This window comes from Bubalus bubalis, chromosome 18 (assembly GCF_019923935.1).
Source record: "Bubalus bubalis isolate 160015118507 breed Murrah chromosome 18, NDDB_SH_1, whole genome shotgun sequence".
NCBI classification, from domain to species: Eukaryota; Metazoa; Chordata; class Mammalia; order Artiodactyla; family Bovidae; genus Bubalus; species Bubalus bubalis.
In genome coordinates this window covers 6,943,051-6,969,363 of record NC_059174.1, presented here as the reverse complement: position 1 = coordinate 6,969,363, position 26,313 = coordinate 6,943,051, and the positions used below count along the sequence as shown (strand labels likewise).

At 44.9% G+C, this 26,313-nt stretch overlaps 1 long non-coding RNA gene across 1 annotated transcript in view; it reads left to right on the top strand.

Moving 5' to 3' along the window:
• LOC112580196 overlaps positions 1-26,313 on the top strand; it is a 200,979-nt gene that overhangs the window by 59,829 nt on the left and 114,837 nt on the right. The window lies entirely within an intron of this gene.

Sequence of the window (26,313 nt, the reverse complement as noted above, 5' to 3'; positions counted from 1 at the left end):
CCATCCTTCTTTCTCTGTTCACAGCTCCTGCCTTTCCCCCTCCGCCCTCTCCCCTCGCAGGGAAAGCCGCACTGGCTCTGCAAACATCGCTCTGTCTTGGTTGTGCCCCAGCCCCCAGCCCTCACCGCCCTGCCCCTTCCCGCCTCCTCTATAACTGGGAGCGAGCGCCTCCAACTATGTGCCCTTGGCTCCTGACTCATTTCACCCTAGCCCTGGCCCTGTTACACTTAGAGCGCTTACAAATTAAATTATATGGTAATGGAAACAATTATTTTCTGTGGGCTCCCCGGGTGGCTCAGCTGTAAAAGTATCCATCTGCAGTGCAGGAGACGCAGGAGACCAGGGTTCAATCCCCGGTCGGAAGGATCCCCTGGAGTAGGAAATGGCTACCCACTTCAGTATTCTTGCCTGGAGAATTCCACAGACAGAGGAGCCTAGCGGGCTACAGTCCACGGGGTTGCCAAGAGTCAGACTTGACTTAGCAACTGAACCATCATTACCACCAATAGAAATAATATCACTAAATAAAGTTATGACCAACCTAGATAGCATGTTCAAAAGCAGAGACATTACTTTGCCAACGAAGGTTCGTCTAGTCAAGGCTATGGTTTTTCCTGTGGTCATGTATGGATGTGAGAGTTGGACTGTGAAGAAGGCTGAGCGCCGAAGAATTGATGCTTTTGAACTGTGGTGTTGGAGAAGACTCTTGAGAGTCCCTTGGACTGCAAGGAGATCCAACCAGTCCATTCTAAAGGAGATCAGCCCTGGGATTTCTTTGGAAGGAATGATGCTAAAGCTGAAACTCCAGTACTTTGGCCACCTCATGCGAAGAGTTGACTCATTGGAAAAGACTCTGATGCTGGGAGGGATTGGGGGCAGGAGTAGAAGGAGACGACAGAGGATGAGATGGCTGGATGGCATCACTGACTCGATGGACGTGAGTCTCAGTGAACTCCGGGAGTTGGTGATGGACAGGGAGGCCTGGCGTGCTGTGATTCATGGGGTCGCAAAGAGTCCGACACGACTGAGTGACTGATCTGATCTGATGTTTTTTAAAAAATCAAACATTAATTATAAAGCTCAGATTGTCTATGAGAGCCTTCCTCACCTGACGGTGATCCCCTGTATCTGTCTGGAATGATGTGGTGGGGCATCTACTGTTACTTATTTTGAAACGTGTCCCTCTAGACCTTTTTTTTTTTTTTTTTTTGGTCTATTACATTTGATATGCTTGTTTGCTTCACTGTAATGTTTCCCGATAACAATATTTATTGCATTATGTTGAATGTTTTGTTTCTGTATCTGTCTCACTCAAGAGGCTACAAGCTATGACACAAACTGTGCCCTATTTATCTTTCTCTCACCAGGACCCAGCGCTGAGGCAGGCACACAAAGGCTGTGTTTCTGTAGGGAGGCTGGTGAGTGTGTGCTCACTGGTGTGAGCTGGGGAGAAGGGCCAGGCAGAGTGTGCAGCAGGGAATGACAAGAGACAGAGAGGAAAGTTTAATTGGAGTGTAACCTCCCCACATGGGCTAACAGTCCTGGAAGATGTCTCAGATCTTTACAGGAGCCACGAGAAAGGGCAAAGTTGGAGCGAGCAGCTGAGCAGAACATTGAGTTAAGTGCGGGCGCTGATCCCTGAAAGGCCTGGCTCGGCGAGGGAGAGCAGGGGACCTGGGGTGCAGGACACGTGTCCCAGTGGCAAAACCTTCCAGCCCTGTGGCAGCGCATTATGATTTGCCCGGTCATTAAGATTCAGCGGGAGAAGCAGAGACTCTGTCTTGAAGAAACCAACTGAGAATAGACTGTACAGGCTCAGATCTGGACGGTAGAAGGACTCATGAATTATGTCTCAAAACCTGTGGGAGAAAGTGGTGTGAAGCGGCTTTTGTTATGAGAAGTCTATTTTATTACCGTAGTCGGGAAGGCTGTTTGCAGACGGGAAAGCTTTCCCCGGGATCCTCCCCACAGGTGGAGAAGGTTTTCTGTATTTGCAGCCTGTCTGCTTGCCTATAAATCATTCTGATTCTCTCCCCCTGTGCACATGTCACGGGCCTCTCTATTTGAAGACTTAATCGGTATTTATCTTGTAGCTTTTAATAAATCATTTGTTGATGGCATGTGATCCAGGGTATTTTACATGACTGGAACACCACCCTAACCCCACTCAACTACATTTCTTTGACATGTCTGAGTAACTTCTGTTCTGGCTCCCTCTCTCTGAAATGGGAGCTGGAAAATGGGTGAAGTTGGCTATGTCAGAATGCTTGTTTGGGAAGAAAGCGGGATTTCACTTGATCTAATTATCTGCAGTCATTGTTTTAGTCAGAGGGTGCACGTTAAAACAGAAACCTTTGTTAGAATAGTGTATACCACTGAAACGGAGGTTTGCCTTTCAATGGGGGGTGCGCTTTAATCTCCCACCCTCCTGAGTTTTTCCCATTTCTCCTAGGTTCTAATCCAGCGGAGGGCAAATTACTGCCCTCAGGCCAAGTCTGATTCACCTCCTGGTTTGTCAATAAAGCTTTATTGGCACAGGACCACACCTGTTTGTTTTACTGTATTCCAGGCTGCTTTTCATGCTGCAACAGCGGAGATGAGTTGTCGTGGCAGGTACCTTCTGGCCCATAAAACCTGAAACATTTACTCTCTGACTTTTTACAGAACAAGTTTGCTGGCCTCTGTTAATTATTTCAGGGATGTCAGTGGGTGGTGTGCCAGATCTCTGCCTAGGGGGTCCTCTACCGTTGCTACAAGTCTGAAGACAGATCCGGCAGGGAATGCCGCACATATGCCCCTGTGAGTGTGTATGTGTGTTTGAGATGCACAAGTGTGTGCTTGGGTGGAGGGACGGTCCTACAGGCTGTACCCCAGGCCTGTGTTCCTTTTCTCTTTACGTGTGTATATTTTTAATCTTTCTGCAGCTGCTGTATGCTAGTTATACAACAATAGCAATGACAAAGCTCTGCCTTTTTGTGTTGCCTAACTTTCCCCTGATGGTTTGTGATGGTGAATTTACGTTCCTGTAAAGAAATTGAGCAGAGGAAGTGCCCCTTGTGATCAGGGACTCAAGGAGGCCTAAGTGATACATGAGTGCATGGTTGAAGCTCTGCTGACACGTGGAGAAGGAGCAATTGAAGTTATCGTTTTGGCATTAAAACAGTAAAGTATGTGTATTTGTGTGTGTGTATATATATATATATATATATATATACACATGTAATTATTTTTCTCTCTTCCTCCTTTCTGTGCACCCTTTCTTTTCTCTTTATGTATCATCATCATTGTAATCATCATTATTTTATTCAGAGTAATGAGTATAGAATGTTTTGAGCAAACCAAACAATGTCTTTTGAGATAGATTAGTCCATTTACTAATGGATTCCATAGTTTCGAGCACCTTCTTTATGCCAGCTGTGGTGCTACGAGGGACCTTTATCACTGACCACATCCTAAATGTCCCCCTCCTTCCTCATACCCGCAGAGTCCTGCAGATTGATTCTCTTCGCTTATGTTCTGTCACCTTGTCTCTTTTCCTCCCCTTGGGGCTGCCATCCCCTTCTTCTCCAGAAACATTTCTAGTTGTCATTCAAAACCAAATTTTAGATTTTAACCTCTTCCTGGAATCTGCCCGAAAGCCCTCCTAGAGTGGGGTAGCTGCCTCCCCCCACGATGAGCTCTCCCCGTGGAATAGGACTGTCTGCAGAATCGTGATTCTCTGAGGGAGGGACGGTGTCTGGTTCTGTGCCTGGAGAGGGAGGAAGAGGAGCGCAGATCACACTGGCCCTGTGTGAGCATCTTCATGCGCCCCGTCTCAATAGAAGGAGCCTGTGCTGAGGTCCTTCTCACTGTGTGACAGACGGGGAGAGTCACAGAGACCTGAAACTGTTTGGTCCAGAGCTCTCAATGGCGGGCTGAGGCTGGAACCAGCTCTGACTTCCTTCAGATTCTGAAGTTCAGGGCTTTCCTATCGTGGGTCTTCTGTCTCCTGTTCCATAGAGAGAGGGAGGGAACAAGGGTGGGGGAGGGGCTAGCAAAGGGGAGGAAACAGGCCTGCGAAGAGGTGGCAGTGCAGTGTGGTCGTGGGCAGTGTTTAGCTGCCCACTGGGCATGAGGGGGGTGGTGCAGAGCTGGGCACCTTGGAGGGGGGAGTAATGCAAACACAGAGGAATTGCTTATACTGGTTTTTTTTTTTTTAATTGAAAATGAAAAAGCAGTTTTCTTTTTTTTTAATCTGGAAACTTACTGAAGAGGAAAACAGCCTTGGTGCCCTCCGACTCTGAGTGCTGAGTTTCCGGGCAGGGCCGCTGCTCCCTCGTGTCGGCAGCAGGGACACTGGCAGACCCGCATCCCGCCCTGCACCCCGAGGTCTGATGAGGGTCTGCTCTCCTGCCTTCCTGCCATTTGCCAATTGAAAACACACTTAGTGCCGACAGGTTTTTGGCAGGGCCCGTCTTCACCAGGTTCAAGTCGTCACACCGGAAATGGAAGAGTCAACATCCCGTTGGAAGAGCCGGACTCTGCTTCTTTGGAAAGAGCCTTGGCCTTGTCCCCCGCCCGCCTCTCCCGCAGGACTCAGGCCTCTGCACTGATACAGTCCTCTCTTTATTACCCCTGGGCACTCTTGAGGCCCTGTGTGGGATTCTGGAATGAAGTCCTCATTGGAAGCAGCAGCTTCCTCCCCTCACCTCCCATCCAGGAACTTGCGGAATGTGATTTTCCGATCGCGAATCTGCACCTTTGGACAGAGTGGTTCTCTTTATTGGCGACTGTATTTGGTCTGGTTTCCATTCAACTTTTTTAAGAAAGCCCATTGTGGCTGTTGTTTTGGCTGTGTGGCCGGGCAAATGGAGCCAAGAGCTGAGCCAGTCGTCTGGAAGAAGCAGGCTCCCAAGATTCCAGCTCCGTGTGTCTAGAAAACTAAGCCAGTGATGAAATGTTCGAGGTGGCTCTTTGTGTGCCTTGTTTAGCCACGCTCTCATGTTAGAGGAGGGGACCCTAAGGCCTGAAAGGGGGCAGGCACATGGCAGCTCTCCAAGGACACTGCTGGCGGATGCTGTGTTGGAATCCCTGCCTCTGTTGCAGAGCCGTCCCCACCCCCAGCCCCTCTCCACGCATCCCAGTGTCACTGCAGCAAGTACCTTCCTCTCAGGTCTAAACTCAGTGGGTGGAGCTGCAGGGGACAAAGATTCTCATATTTTGTCCTTTTCTGGCTAACTTTTGTGATAGGGATTTGCACGGAATCCAAGAAACCAGGCCAGTTCTTGATGTTCACAAGATGCTGGGTGAGGAGCGTAGACTTTGGAGCCTGAGCCCACTTGGGTGTGAGCATCAACCCAGCCACAGGGGACTGTGGGGCTGGGGCGGGGTCAAATCGGTTTCCTTTCCTGACATCCGGTTTCCTCCTTGCTGTGTTGAGTGTGATGGCACCTTCCTCACAGGCGTCAGGTGTAAATGAGAGGCCGTGGGAAATGCTGGCATCCCTGTCAGCTCACCACACGATGTGCCTCCCTTCTTCCTCCTCTCTTCCTTAGGTGCATCATGTCACCTAATTATGTTCACTTTTGAGATCCCTAAACCCTTGGGGGTGTAGTAAGGCAGGAAAAGAGGGGGAAGGGAATATTTGTTGAACAACTCCTTTGTTCCAGGCCATATGCTTCTGGAGCCATCTTGTAATTAACCCTGGGATGTTCTTCACAGGAGAAGTAAAATCTTTCTCTGAAAGCTCTTAGGTTTGGCCACTCATGTTCACACGTTTAGTCCACAAGAATGTTAAAGCAGGCCTTGGACTTAGTCCACATCTTGTATCCCAACTCCAACCACATCCAAGATGGTGGAGATACAAGAGAGGCTTCATCTCATTCCTCTGCCTGAGAGGGGACACGCTTCGCATTTCCCCACTTGCTTTACTTTCCATGAGAGAGGTGATCACCCAATTCATGGACAGGGAAGGTGAGGCTCAGAGTGCTTATACAACTTGCCCAAGGTCACTCAGTGAATGGAGTTGGGTTTTGAACATGGGCCTTTCTAATTTCTAAGCCTGCGTTTCTCTTTTGACCCAATCTTAGCTTTGGATTTTCCACAGACCTGTGTGTGAATGTCACAAGGCAATTTTGAGTAAACTGAGGTCATATTGGAAAATCAAGTCTAGAGAGAAGGCCTGTGTTCTTTAGATCTTTGTATTAACCAGCTCAGACTGCCACAGCAAAATACCTTGGATTGGGTGACTAAAATGACAGATATTTATTTTTTCACAGCTCTGCAGGCTGAAAAGTCCAAGGTCAAGGTTCTGGCTGGGTTTGGTTTCTGGTAAAAGCTCTCTTCCTGGCTTGCAGACTCTCTCTGTGTGCTCACATGGAGGAGAGAGGGTTCAGGCTTCTCTTTCTCTTTTCCAAAGGGCACCAGTTTTATGGCATTAGGGCCCCATCCTTATGACCTCATTTAACCTTCTGCTGCTGCTGCTAAGTCGCTTCAGTTGTGTCCGACTCTGTGCGACCCCATAGACGGCAGCCTACCAGGCTCCTCCATCCCTGGGATTCTCCAGGCAAGAACAGTGGCAAGAACAGTTAAGGTTCCATCTCCTATATAGTTACAGGATGGTTTAGAGCTTCACATATGAATTTTGGAGACATAAATATGCAGTCCATAACAATCTTTGTATTGGGGATTCACAGAGTTGGACATGAGTTTAAATGATGGATTCTGATCACAGTCTTCTTAACAGTAATAAGGCCCAGCTACAAAAGGGGAGCATGTTAGAGAGTTGAAGAAAGTATTTAGAAAAAGCCGGTCTTGTCTGAAGGACTATCCCTTGATTTTGTGTAACAATAGGGAACCCCAGACCACATATCTTGCCCTATTCATTTCTAACTCTGTTTTTATCTTCTTGGCTTGGTTTTCCCAACTTGTAACAAAAGTAGTTAACACTGTGTTGTTGTTGTTCAGTTGCCAAGTTATCCACTCTTTTGGACCCCATGGATTGTAGCCTACCAGGCTCTTCTGTCCATGGGATTTCCCAGGCAAGAATACTGGAGTGGGTTGCCATTCCTTTTCTGAGGGGATCTTCCAGACCTAGGAATTAAATCCACATCTCTTGCATTGGCAGGCAGATTCTTTACCACTGAGCCACCTGGGAAGCCCTAGCACTGTGTTAGATTATGCCAAATGTGTGTGAATGTTAGCTCTTATTATCCTCCTGTCTTGCTTTGGTAGTTATTAGTGCAGTTAACAAACTATTCCTGGATGCCCTTGCCCCATTCCTAGCATTTCTAGGACCCCTGAGTTGCATTTAGTTGTATAACTTGCTCTGGCCAATGAAATGGGAATGGAGGTGGTGGGATCACTTCAGGTGAAAGCTTTAAGATCTAGCGCAGCCACTCCAGTTTTCCCTCTGCCACTCTAACCAGAAGAGCTCTGTTTAAGGGCTCCTTCATAAGGCTGGGTCCTGGAGGGACAACAGTGTCGAACAGAGCTCCCAGCTGATCAGCCATGGACAAGAGGCATGAGCAAGAAAAAAACCATATTGGTTTAAGCCCCCAGATTCTGGGGAAATTCGTATTGTGTCATAATTTAGCTTTATCCTGACTGTTTCCTTCTTCGGACCCAACACTCCGCACTGTCTACACCATCAGCTCTTGATTCATTCAGCCCCTGGGGGTTCTGGGTTACCATCCCAGTTTGCAAAAGGGGACACCAAGACTCATAGTGATGAAAGCATATTGTAACTGGAGACACAACTAGGAAGTAAGTTTGATTTTGAACCCAGATTTTTCCAACTTGGGAGCTCATGAGATTGCCACACTATGTGTATACTCTTCTCATTTCTTCTCAGGAGTCTGCTGGCATTTCGACCTCTGAGTCAGGGTCTGAGCTGTCACCTAATCGAAGACTATCAGCCATTAGGTTAAGGGGTCTGCAAACTATGGCCCCTGGGTCTTATCTGTCCCTTTATTTGCATTTATAAATAAAGTTTTATTGGAAATTGACTATGCGCTGCTTTCTCACTCCAACAGTGCAGTTGAATAGTTGTAACAGAGACCAACTGTTTGGCTCACAAAGCCCAAAGTATTTGCTGACTCTTCAGAAAAGGTTTGCTGACCTTTAATCTAGGCAGACTATGTTTCATTTGAAAAGTTATGAAACTGAGACCAGAGCAGTGGAATATGCGTTAAAATGGAAAATTATTTTCACGCAAAGCTGTGCGTAACGAACCATTAGGCATAAGAAAAAAATCTTCGGGGTCTATGTGCATAACTGTTCTAAAATTATATAATTCCGACATACCATTCATTTCTCTCTGCATTAAAAACTGGCTATGTTTTTGCTTTTCTTAAAGAAAACTAATAAACTGATTTTTGATAACCCTAACCAGAGATTAAATGAGAGAAAAAAATCCACTTTTGAATTGGTTTGGAATTAAATGTTATGTTCGTTCTTACAATATGTCATAGATGGCATTGTCCCTGTTTTAGTTCATGCGACCTTATATCATGAGCATTTCCCAGGTCACTAACATTTTACATGAATGTAATTACTGATGGTTGCACAATGTTCTGCTCTATAGAAATGCTATAATTTATATAATCACTATAATGTTTTTGTTTTTTTAGAAAAATTTCCATTATACTGCGTCTTTTTGCATAAATCTCTGCCCACATTCCTGATTTTTTCTTGGCACAGATTCGTAGAAGTAGAATTCCTGGCCCAAGCATATGAATGTTTTAATGGCTTTGATTCATTCTATAAATTTCCTTTTTGAAAGAATTTTCCAGTTTATATTATACCTTGAGCTTTAGGTTGTTTGTCTTACTACAGTCCTTGAATCATTGTATGTTGTTATTTTTATGTCTTTCCAATGATGATATGTAAATATAGTATTTTATTTTCATTTCATTCAGCATGTTTTAATCACCATTCAAGGGGGATTGTTTTCATATGATACTAGCTATTTATGTTTTATGTTCTGAAAATTCTCAGTTCTCTTTATTTGACTTTTTATTAAGAACTCAAAATACTTTTTAGAACTTTCCCCGATCTATTTACTAAATCAGTTTTATTGATTACTTCTACTATTTTCATTTTTAATGGTTTTCTTACTTGGTTGGAAATGGCCCTTCCTGACCGTAACCCTGATCCCTAACCCTCTCTGTTCCTTCACTCCCCTCTGAGTGTGATATTTGTCATCCTCACAATCTGCATTTCCTCATCTCAGCCCTACTCTCCTGGGTTACCAGCTTCCTTTGCCAACTGCAAAGAGTATAAATGTCAATGTTGTGATTGCTCAACCACGACCCCACGTGTAGTCCCTTCAGCGTCACTTTTGACAGGCTTATTGCCTTGGCCTTCCATTGCTTCCATCTTCCAAATTCTCAATAAATCCATCTCATGTTTAATAAGTGGGAGAACTTCTAGAGAGAGTCTCAAAAGTGGAATCATTCAATGCATTTACTTGTTACATATTCATTGTGCACCTACTGTGTTTCAGGCACTGTTGTAAATGTTTGGAATATGTCCATAAACAAAGACCACTATGTTCAGAGAGCTTTTAGTCTATGGTGAAGACACACAGTGGTCAGTAAATTAAATGCGTCAACTAGTCACCAGTATTGCAGAAAAGGAAACAGTGGACAAGAAAAAAGGAGATCATAGGCTGGACGGTGGTTGTGATTGTAAATGACTGGTCAGGTTAGCCTTCAATAAAAAGGTGAGATTTGAGTGAAGACTTAAACGAGGGAGGGGAATAAATATGCGGTAGAAAAGCAATCCAAGCAATCCAAAGCCCTCAGGTGGCCCTAAGGAGAGAGCATACGTGGTGCATTCAAAGAAGGAGGGTGGTGGCTGGAGCAGAGCACTAACAAGGAGAGAGAGTAGGAGATGACCTGAGCCCCGACCCTAGCCCTAAGCAGACAGGTTAAGCCCGAGAGGCCAGGAAAGAGTGCTGGCCATGTCAGGCCACTCCAGGGAGCGTGGATGCTACTCTGAGATGCGGGAGCTGGCTGCAGCCATAGCATTGAGCAGAGGGGTGACTTGCCTCACACAGTTTGAAAGCCCTCTTCAGGTTGCTGCACCAAGAAGCCTCGATGGAGGGGCAGAGGCAGAAGCCGTGCACTGCACTGCACTGCTGCAGAGAGGCTTGCCGCTTGGTGCGGGTGGCAGCAGTGGAGTGGCCTCGGGTGCTGTGCTTAGTCGCTCTGTCGTGTATGACTCTTTGCGACCCCATGGACTGTAGCTTGCCAGGCTGTAGCGGTGGGGAGAGGTGATCAAATTCCAGACTTATTTTGACATTATGGCCAACTGGATTGACTGCTGGACTAGATTTGAGGTCCTGGAGAAGAGGAGAGAGAAAAAAAGGGTAACTGCAAGGTTTTGGCATTGAGCAGTTGGCAGGATGGGCTGCCATTATCAGAGAGGGGAGAGTTAGGGGAGAAGTGGGTTTTGGAGTTGAAGACTGGGGATTGCTTTTGGGCATGTGGCATGTGAGATGCCTAATTAGAATTCCAGGTGGAGATGCTGAACAGGTGACAGGACAGCAGGTTACAGGAGCGGGGTCTGAGCTAGAAAAGGAAGTTGGGAGTTGCTAGGATATAGATCGGAGAAGGCAATGGGACCCCACTCCAGTACTCTTGGCTGGAGAATCCCATGGACGCAGGAGCCTGGTGGGCTGCAGTCCATGGCGTCGCTAAGAGTCGGACACGACTGAGCAACTTCACTTTCACTTTTCACTTTCATGCATTGGAGAAGGAAATGGCAACCCACTCCAGTGTTCTTGCCTGGAGAATCCCAGGGACGGGGGAGCCTGGTGGGCTGCCGTCTATGGGGTCGCACAGAGTTGGACACAACTGAAGCGACTTAGCAGCAGCAGCTGCAGGATATAGATGGTATTTAAAGCTGTCAGTGTGCATGATATCCCAAGGGAGTTATTGCAGCTACAGGATGACCAGCTCCTCTACAAATGACTGTGCTCTGGTACCAGCTGGACTCTGAGTGGAGTGCAGATTGCTCATTCTTCTTCTTTCCCCTCAACTTACTAGCTCTGTGCTTTTCAATCTGAGTGATGACTCCTGCCAGGAATCACATGAAAGTTATATGGCATCACATGCTCTGTATCTTCCTTGACTTTATGATTCAAAAAACTCAGAAAAATGTTTATCTTATACTTATGTTTTATTGAGTAGCATACAAGTGATTTTGTTTTTTAAAAGGGAAACCACCATCTTTAACAAAAACAAAAAAAATCTCATGCTTTTTCTATGTTTTGTCTCATCGATCTAATTTGATCAAAGCCAGAGGTATGTGTTCCCCAGGTTAGGTATACTATGGTAGAAAATGAGGGAAGTAACCTCATGAATTAAGAAGAAAGAAAGTCCAGAGTTAACACCTTCACTCATTTTTAAATTGGGATATAGTTTCTTTACAGTGTTGTGGTAGTTCTTGCTGTACGATGAAGTGAATCAGATATGAAAGTTAAGTTGCTCAGTTGTGTCCGACTCTCTGCGACCCCATGGACTGTAGCCCACCAGGCTCCTCCGTCCATGGGATTCTCCAGGCAAGAATACTGGAGTGGGTTGCCATTTCCTTCTCCAGGGGATCTTCCCAACCCAGGGATTGAACCCAGGTCTCCCGCATTAGAGGCAGACACTTTAACCTCTGAGCCACCAGGGATATACGTATACATATATCCCCTCCCTCTTGGACCTTTATATCACTTGGCTTTAGAACTTTTGACAGTTTCTCAAGTCAGATCTTTCTCCCTTTGTGAAGGTTTCTAAAGCATGCAATATAGAATCTGAATGAATATTCCAAGGAAAGGATAAATGTGGTTTGGGCCAGGGCAGCATTTTTATAATAAATATGTGGCCTCCTATGGTAATGATTTTGTATTCAGCCCTTCTAAGATGTGTGATTTTTTGATCCATTTGTTAAAAATATAATTTTAGGTCTTTACATTTCATATAACTTGATTTATCTTCACAGTTTTCGCAGTTGCACATGTTTTAAAATTTTAGTCTCTCACACAGGATACACATGAACAAAGCAATGGGGAATCTGAGGGGCCCAGGAAACAATGGATCCAACTTAGAAGAGTGATGAAGGGAAGTCCTGGGTGTATTAATCTATGTTCCTACTACCCCATTCATTTAGACTGAAACAGAAGAGTGTCAGTCTTCAGAAAAGAGATATTTTGGGGAGAAAGTCTTTGATGCTTTCTTGAGACACTAGAAATACTTAAGGATTTGCTAAAGATGAATAGTTGGAGAATAGAAAGGCAACTTAAAATGCCACAAAAAACAAAAAGCTGTACAAACAGAGCGGTGTTATCATTGCACTTTAGTTAGCTTGATTAATCCCCTCCAAGGGGAGACCTGGACCACAACAGACTGGTTCCAAATAGGAAAAGGAGTACGTCAAGGCTGTATATTGTCACCCTGCTTATTTAACTTCTATGCAGAGTACATCATGAGAAACGCTGGGCTGGAAGAAGCACAAGCTGGAATCAAGATTGCTGGGAGAAATATCAATCACCTCAGATATGCAGATGACACCACCCTTATGGCAGAAAGTGAAGAGGAACTCAAAAGCCTCTTGATGAAAGTGAAAGAGGAGAGTGAAAAAGTTGGCTTAAAACTCAACATTCAGAAAACGAAGATCATGGCATCTGGTCCCATCCCTTCATGGGAAATAGATGGGGAAACAGTGGAAACAGTGTCAGACTTTATTTTTGGGGGCTCCAAAATCATGGCAGATGGTGACTGCAGCCATGAAATTAAAAGACGCTTACTCCTTGGAAGGAAAGTTATGACCAACCTAGATAGCATATTGAAAAGTAGAGACATTACTTTGCCAACAAAGGTCCATCTAGTCAAGGCTATGGTTTTTCCTGTGGTCATGTATGGATGTGAGAGTTGGACTGTGAAGAAAGCTGAGAGCTGAAGAATTGATGCTTTTGAACTGTGGTGTTGGAGAAGACTCTTGAGAGTCCCTTGGACTGCAAGGAGATCCAACCAGTCCATTCTGAAGGAGATCAGTCCTGGGATTTCTTTGGAAGGAATGATGCTAAAGCTGAAACTCCAGTACTTTGGCCACCTCATGTGAAGAGTTGACTCATTGGAAAAGACTCTGATGCTGGGAGGGATTGGGGGCAGGAGGAGAAGGGGACGACAGAGGATGAGATGGCTAGATGGCATCACTGACTCAATGGACATGAGTCTGAGTGAACTCCGGGAGTTGGTGATGGACAGGGAGGCCTGGTGTGCTGCGATTCATGGGGTTGCAAAGAGTCCGACACGACTGAGCGACTGAATTGAACTGAACACCCTTTTAAAAATTCTTGGGACTTCCCTGGTGGCTCAGATGGTAAGAATCTGCCTACAGTGCAGGAGACCCAGGTTCAATCCCTGGGTTGGAAACATCTAGAGAATAGAATGGCAACCCATTCCCATATTCTTGCCTGGAGACTCCCGTGAACAAAGGAGCCTGCTGGACTACATACACTTAAGAGTTTTTAAGCTAGTGGTTCTCAATCCGGGGCAGTGTTGCCCCGAAGAGACATTTGGCAGTAAGTGGGGAGTGCTCTTGGCTTGCAGTGGAGACCAGGTATGCTGTTAAACATCTTACAAAGCACAAGATCGTCCCCGCCTCGACCTGAACAAGGAATTATCCAGCCCAGAATATCAGCGGTGCTGAGGTTGGAAAGCCCTGCCCTAAATGAAGAGCAAATGCAGAGAAAGGCAACAAATACAGTTTGATTAGTATGTTTTTACTCCAAAAGACAATTGAGATTTTTGAGTGACTATTTACTTTCTGACATGATTTAGCAGTGTTTTGATAAAAAGATAAAAACTATCCATTTATAGTAATCTGGATAAAGCAACTACCCACTGGTATCCTGTCAAGGTTCAGGTATTTATAAAGCATATTGGTCAATATAATGTATATCCTCTGTGTGAGGTAGGCTGTGAATACATACTGGCTGTTGGGGTCTGCATGTGTGTGGGGGTGTGTGTGTACATGTATGTATGCACTTGCTGGTTTTGATGGGAAGTATAAATTGGGTTTTGGAAAAAGATGCCCCCAACTACCTCCAACTGTAAGCCTTGACTTCTTCCTATTAAGATTTCCCTTGCAACTTGGCCTCTTTTAAACTCCTATCTTGTGCATTCTGTCTTCTAATCTAATACCTCTGCGTACATATCTAAACATGATCAGTGACAGTTTTCGCTGCAGGGTGAGGCTTTCTCTGACAAGGCCAGTGAGCGCTGATTTGAGCCCAGCCATTGTGAGTGACTTCAGCTGTCTCTTCAAGTGACATCCAGCTACTTGAGAAAGGAGCGATGACGAAAGTTCTTTGGGCAGAAAACTTTCGCTGACAAGAAGGTGACAGGTCCTTGCACAGCTGGTCTCTGATATGCCTCGGAAGGGGCCCATGGAGTGACTAATTTGAGCTGTGCAGTAGCTGGGAAGAAGTGTGGGGCCCATGCCCTCTTAGGGCTTGTAGAAATCTGTAAGACACAGTGGCAGTGGGTGCGGACTGGAGGGACCCCTTGTTGCTGGGGCAGCAGGCCAGTAGTCCTGTCTGTTTAGAACATGAGAAGAATGAAAATTTTCATGGTGAGTGGACGTCTGTTATCTTTGCCTGCCCAGAATCTGTTCTTCCTCCTCCCGATCACAGCACCTCATTTTCCCTTCAGCAAGTCACCCCATCTCTACTTTCATTTGGAGCCAACCCTGGTTTCCTGGCTCCAGGGATTAGCGATTGACAGACCCGATCCTTTCATCACAGTGGTTGGTTCAGGGAAGGCTCAGTGACTCAAGACGATCCCAAGAGACTCAGTTCTGTGCCTTTGCCACAGCAGTTGGGAAGGAGGTGTTCTTCCTCCCTGAGGTCACCACACTGTGGATGGAAGCTTGGAACTTCTAGGAATCACAATGTGGAGCAAGTCACCTAGAGAATGAACCAACTCAGAGAATAGAAAAGCTGAGAAATGGAGAGAAAGAGACATTCCAGAATCAGTGAAATTATTTGGCCCCTCATTCAGCTGTGTCTGAAGGGCCCTGTATCCTAGACTTTTCCATTGTACGAACAATGAGTTCTTGTTTTCCCCTTAGTGTACTTATGTTTGTTTCTCAACAGAAAGATGCCTGATTGCTACAAACAGCGACCATTTTTGAGTGCCTGCTCTGTTCCAGGTGGTGTATGTCCAGGAGGTTGTTTATCCTCATAGTGACCTGTAGGGTTGGCACTGCCGATGTCCTCGTTCTAGAGAGGAGATGAGCACAAACTTGGTGGCAGGAATATAGGGTCTCACAGTTCTGGAGGCCAGAAGTCTAAAATCAAGGTGTTGGCAAGGCCACTCTCTCTCATAGTCCCAGGGGAGAGTCCTCTGTCTCTTCCAGCCTCTGGTGACATCAGGTGCTGCTTGGCCCTGGAGACACATCACTCTAGTCTCTGCCTCTTCTTCACATGGCCTTCTCCCTGTGTGTCTGTGTGTCTTGAATCTTCTTCCACTTCTCTTATGAAGAAAACTGGTGCTGGGTTTAGGGCCTGTCCTAAGTCCAGGATGATCCCATACTTAATTTAATCACAGCTGCAACAACTTTTTTTTCCTAGATAAGGTCACATTCATTGGTGCCAAGGGTTAGGACTTGGACGTGTTTTGGGAGCTACTAGTCAATCTACCCGGAGAAGGCAATGGCACCCCACTCCAGTACTCTTGCCTAGAAAATCCCATGGATGGAGGAGCCTGGAAGGTTGCAGTCCATGGGATCGCTGAGGGTCGGACACGACTGAGCGACTTCACTTTCACTTTTCACTTTCATGCATTGGGGAAGGAAATGGCAACCCACTCTAGTGTTCTTGCCTGGAGAATCCCAGGGATGGGGGAGCCTGGTGGGCTGCCATCTTTGGGGTCGCGCAGAGTCAGACACGACTGAATCGACTTAGCAGCAGCAGTCAATCTACCACAACAGGTGTTTAGAGTCTGAATAAAGACAGGCTAGTGGGGATGGAGATGAGAAAAATCTATATTTGAACAATATCTAGAAGATAATTGAGATTAATGCATAGAATGATACAATGTCCAAGATTTTCTTTAAAAAAATCCAAAAGTGGAAGGAAGAGAGTGGGTTATAAATTAAATTTCCCCAAGTCAGTAAATCACTGAAGTTGGGTGGGTATATGGAGATTATTATACTACCCTCTTTACTTCTGTATATATTTGAAAGTTTCCAAAATAAAAACATTTCAAAAGAAGATAATCAAGAATATTCCATTTATTTATGTTAATTACTTATTAATTAAATTTCAGTTTTGGTTAAGTCCTCACTGTATACCTGCCATTAGCTGAGTCCCTTGTTGATGGGTCATGGAGTAGTTACAGATGTGTTTGTTTTTCCAGTGATATGACACTCTCGTATCACCTGACAAATAGGCCTAAAGATTTACTTTATGTGGAGACATGCACATGTGTGAAAAGATTTTTGTCTTAGGCTAAATAGAGCTTCCATCACAGGTGAACGGGAGATTCATGTTACCTTGTCCAAACCCAGAGTCAAAACCTACAACTAGCCAGCGTCCTGCTGCAAGGAAGCAGCTTGTTTTCTTTAATCTTCCCAGTGTCGCCTTAAAAGTAGGAAGGAGCGACAGTGATCCCAACTCTGTAAACTAACTGTCACAAGGAAAGGTGAGCCTATTTAGCCACCAAAAACACCACAATATTTTAATTGTCTTGTCTCCATAGCAGACGTTAGTTATCAGAGTGGAGTAAGGGGAGAACGCAATGCACTATTAAATGCAAACTAGACATCTGGGTGAATGTGATTCTGTAGTTTAATCCACGTGCTTTTTTCAGATCCTTCCTCACTTCTTTGCAAAGCATGGTATAAAAATGATGTCAGAAGAATGGTTGGCTGAGTTGTTTAAAAGCCTGCAAACACCATTTACAAGGTGTGTTGTTGACAGTTAAAAATGATGTATCTATTATTCATGGTGTCCCCCGTGACAGAGAAGATGTTGCTTGAACTTGGCGACTGTAAATGAACAAGGAGCGAAGTAATGGAATCCGTGATGTAACCTGTGCTCAGTTGCTTCTGGGGACTGTTCTGAAAACTCAATATTGAAGTTTTCCTAGGAGGGACAACCAGCTTGGGGATATCTGAGTCTGATAGAAGCACCGCGTTAATGAAGTTTCCTTGTACCTCCAATTGTTTATCTCAGTTTCTGTGCTGTAATCGTCTTTGTTTAGTCTGCTACTTTCAGGCTGCAGGGTTTAGGAGCTCATATCTTGTGCTCAGCTGGTAAAGAATCCACCTGCAATGTGGGAGACGTGGGTTCAATCCTTGGCTTGGAAAGATCCCCTGGAGAAGGGAAAGGCTACCCACTCCAGTATTCTGGCCTGGAGAATCCCATGAACTGTACAGTCCATGGGGTTGCAAAGAGTTGGACACGACTGAGCGACTTTCACTTTCACCCTGCACTCCGGGAGACAGTGAAGGACAGGGGAGCCTGGCGTGTTGCAGTCCATGGGGTCCCAAAGAGTTGGACATGACTTAAAACCTGAATGACAACAACCCTGCACTGAAGTCCCAGCTCTGTCAATGGCTAATCTGGAAGCCCGAATCTAGCAGGTCAGCCCATCTAAGGAGCAGTTCCCCTTTTTTTAAGTGACCATGTTTCATAAAGCTGTTGAGAGAATTCAGTGGTGTAATGCCTGAGATACACTGAGCACAGTGTTTGCCTATGTGAATTACTCAGTGAACGCTAGGTGTTACAGAGGGAAGAAAATCAAATCCAGGTGCTTAAGTGTGATTTGCAGGCCCGTGGCAGGATCACCACTAGGGAGCTTGTGAGAAATACAGACTCTTGGGCCCCACCCTGGACCCGCTGAATGAACGTCTGCACTCTGCTTGGACCCCTGGATGATTCATATGTGCATTAAAAACACGAAGCTCTGGACACACTCCTGTTACAGGACACGGCGACAGAGGCTTTCCCTGTTGCCCTGGGGCTGGAAACACAGGTGCTGAGGAGCCCCTCCGTCAGAGAGCCGGACACGCTGTGGATGCCAGCCCACCCCAGCTTGCTGAGGGTCTGCGCGGCTGACTCTCCCACCGTCTGGCAGTCAGTGGAGGGTTATCAGTCAGGAGTGTTTGGCTGAGAGTACAGCAGACTTAAACATTTTTCAGTTTGTTTCCCCCAAAGCCAAGTAAGGTGTTACCTTCAGGCACATCACTCTCCAAGGCTGGGGATACTTTCAAGAGGCAGGAGGTGTGTCATACCCACTTGGTGGTGGCCAGCCCCGTGGGGTCATCTGACCAGCATGGAGCGTGGGGAGAGGTTGGCAGGTGCCTGCTGCCTCTGGAAGTGTGTCTGGACATAGGGAGTAGAAGCTGATGCTTCTTCTGGAGGTTTCTGAGGGCAGGAAGGGCCTGAGAAGAGAGCTGAGGACACTGCCATCACGGCGCCCAGGAGGGGGTTGGTGCTCCCTCGGTTCCACGTGAAAGGGCGTGGGCTTAGACGAGGAGTGGGCCCTGCGGTGCTGCTGCTCTGGGATAGGCGAGCCCGGCTGGCAGCATTAGTGTGGCTGAACAGGAGCAGACGCTTCCTGTCGGTGGTAGGCTCCTTGAAGACGGGTGGGGGCCAGGATGACGTTTTCCCCTGCCTGCGGCACCGTGGCTTCTCTCTGCGGAGACCGCCGTGTCGACAAGGCGCTTGGCAGTGGACAGGACCCTCAGCCAACATCAGAATGGCTGTACTCCTTCCCCACCGTCAGAGAGGCGACTGTTTCCCCCCTGTCCTAGGTTCTGGGGAGGGGTTACCTCAGAACCAGCCTTGGGGTTTCCACCCCTCAAGTGCTGGGAAGGGGGGGTGAAAAGGAAAGCCTCCCAGTTCCTGGGGCTCAAGCCCAGCTGGCCATGAGGAAGGAGAGGGGTTTCAAAGAGGATGTGAGTTTGCAGTTTCCAGGGCTGAATTTTGCATAGCTTTTAATAAGTGAACATGACCGTGGCATTTTGGAATCTACCCAAAATTTAACCAAGCAGATAGAAAATTACACTACAGTCTGAGGCAGTGACTGGAGAAAAGACTGTAACATTTCTGAATTACATTTCTCTATGTTGTTCCACTCTGAGCTCCAAACATAGGTTCCGTAGTCTTTTGGGTGTTTAACATCCACAGTTTGGGCCATCTGTCAGCAATCCTTGCCTTCATGATTTCCAGTAATTTTCAGTTTTGCTCAAGGCTGGATTTGAAGCCCTTGATTGCCACTGAAACCAGGGCGTGGGCACTGCCCACTCCCCAGCCTGCCCTCCTTGACCCTTCTTGGGCAGAGTCTGCTTGTTTTCATGTATGTACTTTTCTGTGTTGTTTGCTTGGAAATGGTACTAAGTCACTTCAGTCATGTCCGACCCTTTGAGACCTCATGGACCATAGCCCTCTGTCCATGGGGTTCACCAGGCAAGAATTCTGGAGCGGGTTGCCAATTCCTTCTCCAGGAGATCTTCCCGACCCAGGGATTGAACCCACGTCTCTTAAGTCTCCTGCATGGGCAAGCAGGTTCTTTACCACTAGCGCCACCTGGGAAGCTCTCGCCTGTAAATACTGACTCTGAAGAGAAGACAACTGCCCACTGAGCTAACAGTGGGCTACTGGAGACATCCAAGAAAGGCGTATTTCAGAGTTGGGGAGAATATGGAGAGAGGGATGTCCGCGCTGGTGACAGCTTCAGTTGACGCTGAGCACATTTTGGTTGGAAGCTCTGAGTCGAGATGAAGGGGCGGGTTGAACAGTTCGTGCCTCTTCTTCTCAGGGCTGAGCGTACCTTCCGCGCACCAGACTCTGCTTGTGGTTTAGTCACTGCTTCAGAGAGCTGAAAGACTGTGGCCTTGACTGTATCCCAGGGTACGGGCTCAAAACAATGGAAGGGAACATTGGGGCTTTGGAAATTCACTGGAGCAGTAGGCTGCCTTACAAAGGCATGGAGCTCCTGTCACATGAACCAGGAAGTTTCGGTGTTTTTAGAGCTGTCAGGACCTGTGTTGTGATCTACATCTCCTTGTCCAGTGTTCCTGATGCTACACCTACAGGTGATAAACCCAAGACACTGTCAATAGTGTTGAGATAGAAGGGTGAGCCCTGCTAGAGGGTTAAAGTCAATGCGTAATGGACCAGAAGAGAAATCTGCAAAGTCATTGTTACCTTAATCACAATAAAGTAATGGCTGAAATTATTGATTACTTACTATATGCCAGGCACTTTGCTGATCCACTCATCTGTTCATCCGCCCATTCCCCCACCCGCCCATCCATCCCTTCATGCATCTGTCCATCTACTCCTCTTCTTCTTAAATCCCCTGTGAGGTTGGTGTCAACATCTGGGTTTTATGGATACGGCGTGATTCCCAAGTCCACAGGTTTGATCTGTAACCTGACTGAGAATATTCAATGTCCAAAGATAAAACGCGTTTCTAGGGCTGGAGCTAGTCAGTCCTGAGAGTGTGGAAAAGGAGAGACAAAGAAGCAGAGTCCTGGAGGGCAAGGCCTACCCAGTCTCAGATTTATTCAGAGGAAGAGGATTCTTGCCCAAGTGTCCTCCAACTTCATGATATCCTGGTCACACTGACCCTTTCCCAGGGGAGGTTGTCTACTTCAGGAACTCCTCTTTGTTGTCGCTTCTGTGGATGTCAATTTGGGACAGGAAATAGGTTTTATTTGTATCTTAACTGAAACGTCATTAGGAAAATATAGTCTGTAATGTGTGCATGAGAGATCATAAATACATATGTGCATGTGTAAAATAGATCGTGTGTGATGTAGTGGATTATACCTGGCATAGATCTACAAATATATAATTTGTGTATGTTATGTTTTATGGCTTCCTCTCTTCTGTATTTTGTACACACATGTCCGCACTCATCGTTTGAGATCACCTGAGGCACTGGAGCGGGTAGAGGGCCAAGGCTTCCTCTCTGTGCTGGGGGCCAATATCTGTCGTGTCCCTGCTTTGCACCAGTTCCCTCTGGTATGTGGTAGAGCCAGAATTTGGACCCAACTCTGGCCACTTTCAAATGCAGGGCTCCTCCAGGTGAGAGCAGGAGGAGCTGTATTTCCTGCTCTTTCTTTGGAATACCGGGCAGTCGAGCAATCTTGTCTGTAGCTGAGCATCAAGTAGACATTTGCTCTCTCTAACTTACGCACAACCCAGAAAAGCAGCTGGGACCAGCGGCATGGGGGCCAGGAGCCGCGTCCCGGGTCTGGGCCCTTTCTCACGGTCCAGTCACTGAAGAGCAGCTACCTCGGCCCACGCCTCACGGCTCTGAGCTGGCTGTGGAGTGATGTGAGCCGAGGTGTCTGCAGTCCTGAGGTGTAAATAAGTCCACAGAGATCAATCTCAGCTGTGGAGGTGCGATTCCACTTCACTCTATGCTCCTCAGAGGCTTCGAGCAGCAGCAGTCGGAGCCTTTGCCCAGGAGGGCAGTCTGAGTCCATCTCCCTGAGCTGGGTTTCCGGGGGACCAGCTGGAGATGCGGCTGAGCCAGGCTGGACCTCAGGGTAGGAGCGTGGGGCTCATGTCCTGACTTTGGCCAAGGGCAAAGTTTCAGAGGTAAGAAGAGATTCTTTTAGGAAATGTATTAAGTATATATTCCTGTTTTTTTTCCATCTGTCTTGGTTTTTGTTGCTGTGAAAGGCAGTGTCTTTTTCAAAACCTACAACCATGTCTTCAAAGTAGGTGATTAGGACATTGCAATGATTAATTTTGTTTCTCCAGGCCTGTGTAGTTTCTTCTTTCCTTGCAGCCCCGTCCTCCCTTAGAATGCACCTGCAGTGGCGAGCAGTGGTTCCCAGGGGGTTGGACACTGCCCCCGCCCCCAGGGCGGTGCAGTGGAGCTGAGGTTGCCTCTGAGTTCACCCTGCATGTGTTTAAAGTCGAACTGCTTAGAAAAACGGAGCATTCATTTTGCCAGTCCAGGAATGCTGCTTGCTTTGGGTGGGAATTCTCTTTTCCTTCGTGCACAAGGGCTTCATCCATCACTGCGCTTCCTTGTCCGATTTCATTAACCTGAGCTTGTGTTCATCTTGTGGCGGCTTAATAACCTTTATTTGTGGAATCCCTCAAAGAAAGCCTTGGTTATAAATCCCACGTCACAAAAATGAAGGCATAAATGCCAATCGGTGTCACTGCATAATATTTATTATTTTAATTAAAGAAAATGGATAGTGACATTTATTAGGTCACAAGTTACTTGTTAATGGCAACAAATGACAAAAAAATTACTGATTTTATGAGCAAATCTTGGAACGTTCCTCAATGATTATTCTGTTACACTCTCAACGTGAGTGGTGCTAACAATGCATTGGGCACATTTTTGGAAGCTCATGCTGATTTTTGGTGAGACACACTTCCTGTGGGGTAAGTATTGGCTTAACCGAGAAGTGAAGTCAGAACTGACTGTGAACTCAGTTTTCCGCCCCCTAGCCCCCAGGTCTTTTTAGCATATACTTTGACTTCCTGAGATGTGTGTGTATGTGTGTGTGTGTGTGTGTGTGTAGGTTACTTCCAAAGCAGAATAAACATAGTTGTGAGAAACAAGGATGTTTATCACAGTGTTGTTCTGTGTTGTTTATCACAGAATACGTGGTAGCCCCTTACTAAAGCACCCATTCAGACCGGGAGACAAGTGAAAAAGAGTGAAATGCAAGAAAATAGTCCAAAGGCTGGGGACTTACAGTGTCTTTAAATGTGTATTATTTCATTTAATGTTCACCCTCCTGCCATGAGAAACGTACTCGCCTATCTCCATCTGTTTGTTTATTCGCTCAGTCAGTATATCTCATCGGGATTAGTTACTTTAGGGCAGAGTTTATGGACGAGAAAACAAACACAATTGTTTAGTAACTTGTACGTGGCGCCACAGCCTGGACCTGACAAAGCTGGCATGTGAACCTTTCATTTGTGTGGCTGTAAAACCTGTGATTTTATTAATATCCTGCCCTGTGCCCGAAGCAGTGTCCTCTGACCACAGGGATGCGGCCTCGACAGTGGAGCAGCTGAAGCTGGGTGGCTCTGAGGAGCTCACTGCAGCTGAAGTTAATTTTAGTTGGCCAGGGTAGCTGTGAAGTTACGTTTCGCAGGGTTTATTCTCCTTTGACTATTGTATGACTCGTTTCCTGAGTGAACAGGCTGAGGAACACTGCTGGAAGTTTAAGAAACTGGTCTCTTTCACAACGGTTATTAGCTTGTTTACAGTCATAACTGGTTGTGGTCTTTGTTTTGATGTATATTTTGTTTTCATCCTACTGATGACTAAACATTAAAATAAAAAGATTGTGTTGTTTTCACTTTACTTATTTATTTTTTTTTTTTTTATGCTTGGGGCTGGTGCACTGGGATGACCCAGAGGGATGGTATGGGGAGGGAGGAGGGAGGAGGGTTCAGGATGGGGAACACATGTATATCTGTGGCGGATTCATTTTGATATTTGGCAAAGCGAATACAATTATGTAAAGTTTAAAAATAAAATAAAATAAAAAAAAAGTGGGTTCCACTGTTAAAAAAAAAAAAAAATATATATATATATATATATATATAAATAAATAAGAAAACTTCCTGGGTGATAATTGCTGTTCAATTCTTTTTTTTTTTAATTTTATTTTATTTTTAAACTTTACATAACTGTATTAGTTTTGCCAAATATCAAATGAATCCGCCACAGGTATACATGTGTTCTCCATCCTGAACCCTCCTCCCTCCTCCCTCCCCATTCCATCCCTCCGGGTCATCCCAGTGCACCTATCCTGGTAGATTTTTATCCCTTGAGTCCAATGACAACAAGAATAATTTCGTTCTAAAGACAGAGTCCACATTTACAAGGTGGGCTTAAAGATAAAGCCACATGAGGAAAGAGAGAGAAACGGGTATTTATTGAATACATACTTTGTGTTAGCCATTATCCTAAACACTTTCCACAAGTTCTAGCATTTAATCTTTTAAGATATGCTCTATTATTTTCCCACTTTATAAATGAGATAACCAAGGCTGAGAATCTTCCCACTGTACAACCCAAGTGCAATGGTTGATGTGTATTCCCACAAAGCCTCTGATCCTAGGGCACTCACTGCCTGACCTTTGCAAAAAATTTTGAGGAATAACTTACATACATCAACATGTATATTAAGTGTGTGGTTCAACAAGTTGTGACAAGTGCATACACCCATATAGCTGACACCTCAATCAAAATATAAGACATTTTTTAACGTCACTGCAGAAAGTTCCCTCATGCCCCCTTCTAGCCAAACCCACCACCCACAGGCATCCGCTTTCCGGATTTCTTCACCATAGATTCTTTTTTCCTTTTTCTAGGACTTCATATGCATGGGATTGTATGGCGCACTATTTCATTTTTGGCTTCTTTCATTCAGCATGTTTTTTAAGACTCATCCATGTTGTATGTATCAATAGTTCATTCATATTTTATTGCTGATAGTGTTACATTACATGGGATGCTACTGTTTATTTATTAATTTTCCTATTGATGGATATTTGAATCCTTTCCAGTTAGGGGAGATTATGAGTACAGTTGCTATGAACATTTTTTCAGAGGTCCTTGTGCAAATCTGTGTTTTCATTTCTCTTGGGTGAAGAGCTAGGGTTGGGATCACTTGGTCATAGGGTAGGGAGATGGTTAATACTATAAAAAACTGTCAAACTGTTTACCAAAGTGACTGTACAATTTTATGCTCTCACTAGAAGTATGTGAGAGTTCTGGTTGCTCCGTATTTGCCAAATTTTGCATGTCAGGTTTTAAAATTTGGATCATTCTAGTGGTTTGTTGATGCCTCATTTTTTTGCTTAATTTGTATTGCCGTGATAATTAGTGAGGTTGGGCACTTTTACTGTGGGCTTGTAGGGCACTTGAATGTCTTCTTTTTAGGAGCTCCTACTCAAATCTTTTTGCCAGTTTTCAAGTTTTAAAAAATTTGATTGATCATGTAAATATTATTGATTTGAAAGAGTTGTTTACAATTTGAGGGAAAATTGATATCTTAATAATGATGATTTTTCAAGTCCATGAACAGAATATATCTCCCCAATTGTTAGGAACTTTGTTAGTTTCTCTTAGCAATGTTGTGTAGTTTTCAGGGTCTAAATCTTGCATACATGTTAAATTTGTTGTTGTTATTTAGTTGCTAAATCATGTCCTACTCTTTTGTGACTCCATGGACTGTAGCCCAGCAGGCTCCTCTGTTCATGGGATTTCCCAGGCGAGAATGCTGGAGTGGGTTCCTTTTCTAGGGGATCTTCCCGACCCAGCGATCGAACCAACGTTTCCTGCATTGGCAAGTGGGTTCTTTACCACTGAGCCATCAGCGAAGCCCCATGTTAAATTTACCCTTGTATATTTTTGGTGCTATTGTAAATGATATAATTAAAAATTTTTATTTTGTAATTGTTCATTACTGGTATGTTGGAATGGATTTTTTGTGTATTTACACTGTGTCCTATGATCTTGCTAGTTCACTTATTAATTCTAGAACTTATTTTACAGATTCCTTAAGATTTTCTATTTTACATAATTATGTCATCTGAAAATAAAGATATTCTTACTCCTTTTAAGTTTTATTTCTTATTTCTGCCTTATTGCTCTAGATAGGACTTTCTGCTAAATATTAAGTAAAAGTAGTGAAAGCAGAAATCCTTGTCTTATTTCTCATCTTAGGGGAAAATTTCATTTTCTCTTAAGAATGATTTTAATTGCAGCTTTTAAAAAATTAATACTTTTTATTAGATTAAGAGATTTCTTTTTGTTCCTAGTTTACTGAGAGTTTATTTTTTAATTATGAATGGGAATTGAATTTTGAACTTTGTCACAAGTTTTTCTGAATCCATTGAGATGACTGATTATAGCATATTTTTCTTTTTACTGTTGATGTGATCAATTACATTGATTTATTTTCTAATATTGGACCAATCTTGCATATTATTGATAAAGAGTATTTTTGTTGTGATATATTATCTTTTAATAAATTGCTGAATTTGATTGCGAGTATTCTGTCTAGGATTTTTATGTCTACTTCAGTGACATACATTGGGTTGGTTTGAAATTTCCTTCTTTCCTTTCTTTCTTCCCTTCCTCCCTTCTTTTTTTCCTTCCTTCCTTTTTTCCTTTTTGTATCTGGGTTATATTACCTTCATAAAATGAGTTGTCAAGTATCCCCTCCTCCTCTATTTCCTGAGTTTGTGTAAGATTGATAATATTTATGCCTTAAACAGATGATAGAATTTATCACCTAGACCACCTAGGCCTAAGCCTGGAATATTCT